The 7,250-nt window shown below is 39.8% G+C and overlaps 1 long non-coding RNA gene across 1 annotated transcript; it reads right to left on the minus strand.

The window, feature by feature from the left end:
- Positions 1 to 725: 725 nt before the first annotated feature.
- On the minus strand, positions 726 to 6,406 carry LOC116784958. The gene is made up of 3 exons (XR_004356317.1): positions 6,380 to 6,406; positions 3,181 to 3,219; positions 726 to 788 (listed from the first exon to the last, which is right to left on the minus strand). It is a non-coding gene; the product is annotated as an uncharacterized LOC116784958 (long non-coding RNA).
- Between the last annotated feature and the right edge of the window lie 844 nt (positions 6,407 to 7,250).

Consider the following 7,250-nt stretch of genomic DNA (forward strand, 5'->3'; position numbering starts at 1 on the left):
AAGAGTGTGTTTTGGAGTTCCTGCAGAACACATTCTTCGGGTGTCGAAGAAATGCAAATTTAAATTGGGTATTGCAATCCGTGATGCCATGGGTACAGTATATGCTGATATCATATTTGCTTTGGGCTCCTTTTTTGTGCAGTGCCCTCCATAGGAGAATGGTAAGTTTTTAATATCCCTCAGATTGGGATTTAATTGGGTTACGGTGGGATACCAGACCTCTGCTCATGGTGTCTGCTCTTTTTTTCTAGCACAGATGAGACACTAATGTCATCTGTGTTACTCTTTTCTTATGTTGGGTATCTGAAAAGTAAATTTCATTTTTACAGCTTTCTTGACAACAGAAGAGGAACAGAGTTTTTAAAGCTACTTACAACATATTTTCATGAAGTGCTGTTATTTTAAAAATTTTGCTGTGTTAGCTGGCACTTTTTCTACTGTTTTAACAATTTACAGGCACTTCATGGATTTTGGTCTCTGTGCGGCATGCCCACAGGGACATTTTTGGTCAGAACTAGGAAAAGACACTGAGAACCAGACTGTATTTGCCACCTCCTAATAACAGAGTTATTTTAAGGAATTGTTAAATACTAGGTACATGATGCTGGGTTTACTTGTTTCTATGAAAAATGAAACTTGTCCTTGCGGAATTTGTTCTGTTATTCAGAATTATGCTAGTGAAGACATGATTTACCCTTTTTCTGGCTGACAATCTAGTTGTTCTCCACAAAATGATCTCTCAGAAGTGCATCAATAGCCTCAGATCTCAGCAGGGCTTTACTTCTGTCCTGTGGATGGCATATCACAGAGAACAAGCGGGTGGTCTGCCAGAGCCTGTGTGCCAACATCAGGGAGTGTTGTATATTGTGCAGTTTTCCATGCAAGAAATAAATAGACTTATTTTGAAGCACAGATCATTTTGCTGCCGATAAGCACGCGTGCACCATTTTAAGACAGTATGCTGTACCTCCCACTCACAGGGTTGTTCCTAATGAAAGGAACAGTTCAAGACTTATCCTCTATTCCTCACTGTGTGTCAAAAACTAAAAGTAAAAAAAAACTATGGCACTAACTCTGCAACATATTTTGTGGAAAATACTGAGCTCTGTTCTCCCTGTCCACCTGAATTTCTGCTCTCCTTTCAACGTTATGAGAAAGTTGTCCAGAAGCACAGTGTTAGGTAATACCAGTTTTAGACAGGATAAAAAATGAGTGAGCACTGTGTGGGAGCAAAGTCCATAGAGCAGCAACAGGGTTAATTTCTACCCAGAGCAAAGGTACTGAAATTGAAGTACACAAGTTTATTTATTTTCTATAATCTCATAATAAAAATGAAGTCAGACTTAATGCCATCTTGTCAGTGATTCTCATCCAACTATGGCTCATTAGTTACTTTATGTTGCTTAGCAAGGTCTGTTTACACCTACAGAAATTCAGCCAATTCAATGAGTCCCTTCTCTCCTCACAGACATCCCAGTATTCTTGCCTATCTGACCATGCATTGTGGGTTTACCATCCATGTGCTATATACAGAGCTGAGCACATATGCTCATTTTGAGGAGGAAAAAAACCCTGTTGAGATGCATTCCAGCTACACTGGCCCTCATCTGGGCTATTTCAGGCCAGGCCTGAAAATATTTCACCATGATTCACTCTACTTTTTCTATGTTTTTATGAGATCAAGCTCATGTAACTCAGGTCCAGGACTCTTTGAAATGCCACATTTGAAGAATACGGTTGAAGTCTCTTTTTCACCAAGCCATAGCCCTTTCAGGCATTTTGTTTTGACACAGATTAAAATGACCTTTCTAAAGGTTCTTCTTATATGTATCATTCCTGAGGTACTTTGCTGTCTCAGGTACTGAGCACATATTGCACCCTTGTGTTGGACAACAGCTGATGGAGGACAGTGGGAAAGCACTTCATCAATATGGAGCCTTGGGAACAACTTGCTGCATGCTTTGAAGAGACAGCAGAAGACCATGGAGTAGTTGACAATCAGATTGGAGTTGCTCATGAGCAGATTCGTATTTCCAGTCTGACACGGACCAAGGTATGCCTTGGGATCAGGATTGCACTGACCTGTTTGCTCTTCTGTGTAATGACCTGATGAGGTCCCAGTGGTGCTTCCTTAGCTGAGTTTTAAGTTAATTTGCAGCACAGATAAATGTGTGTTACATGTTTGATTGCTTTTTTTCTACATTCAAGTCTTTATTCACGCTGATGGTAGGAACTAGCCATGGTATTTCATAGCACATTCTGTGTATCTCCAGTGAAATGGTGCATATAGGTAGAAACACCCAAGCTGATGTTGTCCTATTCCTTTATGACTTTCAGTAAACTTTAGGTCTGATTTAAGGAGACTTACTTATACTTCCCAAATAGTTTTCCACTGTGATTTTTTTCAGATGTGATAACTTTCTCTTAATTAAAAGAGTGAACCACTGAGACAAAAGCCATCCCAGGATTTAGTCTTACCCAAACCAGCAATTGGTATTATTTCCAGTATAGAGTTCAAAGTACACAAATCACCAGCTTAGAACTGTAGTTTAAAACTCCATTCCAGGCACACTAAATATTACGTTCACTTTACTTAAGATATATTTCCTTAAAAGCACAGGAATATAGTCTTTACTCAGTCTCCCATTTCCATGAAATTCTTTGTTTAGATCCTTCCACAGTGAATTTTGTAGCCAAAGAGCCAAGTAAGTAAGTGAATGAATTGTTGGCAAATGTTTCAGTGCACTGAATGGTAAATGACTTTAAATCTCAACTTTTCCCATTTTCATATCTTTACATGATTTTTACACAAAATGGAAGGATAGTTATATATGCCTCATCTTCAACTGTACTTTCTGTAGACACACACACACATACAAACAAACAAACACACATTTCTAGGATTTCAAGTAAATATTTCAGCCAATAGGACTTCAGGGAGGCCCAGCTCATCACCTTAGAAAAAACACCATGGTGTGTCACTGGAATAACATTCAATATGTGCAATTTCCAATCAGAAAACCAGGTGGTTTTTTTTCATCTGAAACATTGAGGATCCCCATACATGGTTTCCTCAGATTTCAAGGATGCTGAAAATTCAGCTGTTAAGACACACACTAGACTCTGCTCAGCAAAAAGTCTTGCTTTCTTGGCACCAGAACACTCGTCTCTCTCTCTCACCTTGAAGGTATTTGAATCACTGTAGATTTGCCTTCTCACCTAGACAAAAATAACAAATTGGAAACCAAGGTGGAACAATACATTTTTCCCCTTTCCTCCCCAGTAAGTTTCTTCACATACAGGAATGAACCAAAGGGATGAAACACAAGTAAGTAATTGGGAAATTAATTAATTGACATCCTGAGATAAACAGTAAAGCTTTAAAAAGAAATCAAACCAGCTCATTTAACAGGAATGAATGACACGACTAAACTCAACTAACACCACAACAATAACAGCAGCGTCTTTCACAGGTTCTAGGCAAGCAAAGTTCAAGCCAGCAAAATACTTTCCAGTTTATAAAAGTTTTAAAAACTGCCAGGGGATATGTCCTGGCCTTCCCAGTAATGGAGCAAGAATGAGCTCCAGCAAATCACATGGAAAAAGCATGAGGGGAGCAGATTTTCCAGGCATTAATTCAGTGCAAAAGGGGGTCTCCCTTCCAATATTACAGAATACTGATGTGTTAGTAGTCTCCTTTTTCACATCACTGAACCCTGTTGGATGGATTGCAGGGGGTCTCTTTCCAAATACCGTTAAATCCAAAGAAAAGGAAACTTCTTTCTTCTCTAGTATCCATCAGTTATTAGCAAATGGATGTATAGAAGGTCACAGGTTTTACTGTAGGCTTTTTTGCTGCAGGAGAAAGCGAGAATATTTGCTATAAGCACTTTGGAATATAGCCTTTATGGAAAAAATATGATAGATTTTAATAGAGTGATAGTATTCCTACAGAATTCAAAAATCAATTTATATAATTGTATAGGAAGGATGTTGGATAAAATTTCTATTGCACTATTTGGGCTTCACTTTTATAACATTCCAAAGGATTTTTCCACAAGTGAATAAAGCTGAATATAGTGTACTGAATGCTTCTATGGTTTACTTACCAAAATAACTGAATGGGCTTAACAAATACAGAGTCTTTAAAAGGATGCAGTTACTACAGTGTGCCTTCACTTTTGTATATTTCCATAATGTTGGTGTTAGTTCTTGTATAGTTTTCTTATAGTAAATTTTCATGATCTTTTCATTTGAAAAAGCCAAACAAATCAACAAATCAAAGAAAAAATCTATGTTTTTTCTAGTTTTGTATTGGAAGAGAGAGGTGGTTAGTGCTTTTAACTCTCTTTTGGAGGCAACACAAACAACCTGAACTGTTTGTGTAGATTGCCACTTGTACTTTGTACAAGAAATGCTATTTAGACTTATACAGAAAAATCACTGTAAACACTCATACACAGCTCTGAATACCTGTCATAGTAGTTTTCTTAGACTTCACGTCACTCTGCAGCAAACCTTCTGCTGTTTCCCTCCAACCTCCTCACAGGAAGTGTGCTGGGTATCCAGGCATGGCCTAGGGAATATTTAGCATTTCCTTGCCCTCAAATAGATATTGAACACTTGATGATACTGATGGCTCTCAAAATCATCTTGTGAATTTTTTGGACAGAGATAGATGGCTAAGACCAGTGAAATTAACTATTCTGGGAATATGTCTAGCAGTCTTCATTGTCTGCAGTAGTTGTACAGATAACTAAATAATTTAGCTATGGTTTTGAGACTCAGATTTGCAGATGGTACTAAGCTGGGGGGGAGAGTCGATCAGCTGGAAGGCAGGACGGCTCTGCAGAGGGACCTGGATAGGTCCTGGAACGGGATGAGGTTCAACAAGGCCAATTGCCGGGTCCTGCACTTTGGTCACAACAACCCCATGCAGCACTACAGGCTGGGGACAGAGTGGTTGGAGAGCAGCCAGGCAGAGAGGGACCTGGGAGTTTAGATTGACAGAAAGCTGAGCATGAGCCAGCAGTGTGCCCAGGTGGCCAAGAAGGCCAATGGCATCCTGGCCTGGCTCAGGAACAGTGTGGCCAACAGGTCCAAGGAAGTGATTCTTCCCCTGGACTCAGTGCTGGTGAGGCCACACCTGGAGTACTGTGTCCAGTTCTGGGCCCCTCAGTTCAGGAAGGATATTGAGGTGCTGGAGCAGGTCCAGAGGAGAGCAACTAGGCTGGTGAAGGGACTCGAGCACAAGTCCTGTGAGGAGAGGCTGAGGGAACTGGGGCTGTTCAGCCTGGAGAAGAGGAGGCTCAGGGGAGACCTCATCACTCTCTACAACTCCCTGAAAGGAGGTTGTAGCCAGGTGGGGGTTGGTCTCTTTTCCCAGGCAACTATCAGCCAGACAAGAGGGCATGGTGTTAAGCTGTGCCAGGGGAGGTTTAGGTTAGATATTAGAAAGAATTTCTTTACAGAGAGGGTAATCAGACATTGGAATGGGCTGCCCAGGGAAGTGGTGGGTTCTCCATCCCTGGAGGTTTTTAAGACAAGACTGGATGTGGTACTTAGTGCCATGGTCTAATAACCAAGGTGGTAGTGGATCAAGGGTTGGACTTGATGATCTCAGAGGTCCCTTCCAACCCAGCTGATTCTATGATTCTATGAAATCTAGGTGGGCTGAATCCAGCCCTAAGCAGAGACAAATGCACTGGACCAATTCTGGAGGATTCCTCAGGAGGAACTCTATATAGAAAAGTATTGCTTTTTCTCAGCATCTCAGAAGGCATTTTTCTCATACACATTGTGCTCCCAAAGCTGAGAACTCCTTCATTCACTGTGGATGTGCTTTATAGCAAGGAATAAATAACCCAAAGGTCTGGTTCAAACTTTCCTACCTGACTTAATAAAGTAAATAATCAAGTTAATATTTTTATTGTCTCTCATTGCTCCTGTATTTCTTCTTGACCTTTCATCTACTCAGACATTTATAGCAAACCCTTCTGTTTACTGCTGTGTTCTAGGTAACACTTTTTTTAACTGTAGGCTTCCAACTGTGCAGTTCTAATCCAACAACCAGCTGCTGAGCACTACTATAGTCAAATATGTTTATTTTCCAGGCCATGTACAAGCTAGAATATATTTCCCTTTCAGAACCTGTGGATGTTTACATCTTAGCCCTTCCTGGATCACAGAGCCCTCCCTGTATTTGTTTTCTTTGGTTCTGTAAGAGCTGGAAGAACAAAAGGCAAATTTCAAGTTTCCCCCAACCTCAAATCTCCTATTTGCAAAACAGAATGAAATCTGTCAAAACAATGTCAAAAGTGATTTGTTTTTTTTTAAATATTTGTGAACTATCCACACTTTTGTTTATTTCTCTAGATACCTCTGTCTACTTGACAAATCATATGCATCAGGAATGTCCAGCTGCAACTTCTTCAAGAAAAATCCTGGAGGGGTATGTGTGTGCTGTTCCTTGAAGAATTATGCATTATAGCATTATGGCTATCACTGTTGGCTGATCTTTCAGAGCACACAACAACAGGTTCTGGGATGAAAGATACCATGGACATCTAAAACCAGAAAGACTTCATAATATTATCAAGACACAAATCAGATGGAGCTAAAGAAATTCAGGCAGAAATCATGGGTTGTTTTCAGTTCAACGTGGGATGGAATTTCTTTTGTTTTTTCATCTTTGGTAACAGTGCAAATAGAAGTTTGTGTTTTCCAGGAAAATAGCAAAGCTGAGAGTTTCTGCCCCTTGAAACTCTTCTACCTTGGATGATGTGAGAGCACCTTGTACAGACAGCTACTAGGGAACATGCCAAAGCTCAGAGATCTGCATGAGATTCTTTCTGTGCTACATATCTGAACAGGTTGAGGCAGTCTGAAGAGGAATGGGTTGTTCATAATCCCCTTCTTAGTCAATTTGGAATGAACATTTTTAATCCATATTTGAAGACTGTTCTGCAACTGAAGAAAGCCTCTGAACATCTAGAAGCTGCACAGAGGTTTAGTGTCTTCTGTCAACTGCAGTGATGTAGTGGTTCCTTTTTGGTAATCATCCAAGTGCTCCACTTAAAAAACATTGCTTATTTTTAATCTTTATCACTTTAAATTTCTGAAACGAGCACAGTACAGATTTCTTTTGTATTGCCTAATTCCATTCTAATAACATACTTGAATCTAGAGTTTACTGAAAAATGAATTAAAAATATTTTATGTTTCAGTAAGTTGAGAAAGTATTTTCTAAA

Source organism: Chiroxiphia lanceolata, chromosome 3, assembly GCF_009829145.1.
Source record: "Chiroxiphia lanceolata isolate bChiLan1 chromosome 3, bChiLan1.pri, whole genome shotgun sequence".
NCBI lineage: Eukaryota > Metazoa > Chordata > Aves > Passeriformes > Pipridae > Chiroxiphia > Chiroxiphia lanceolata.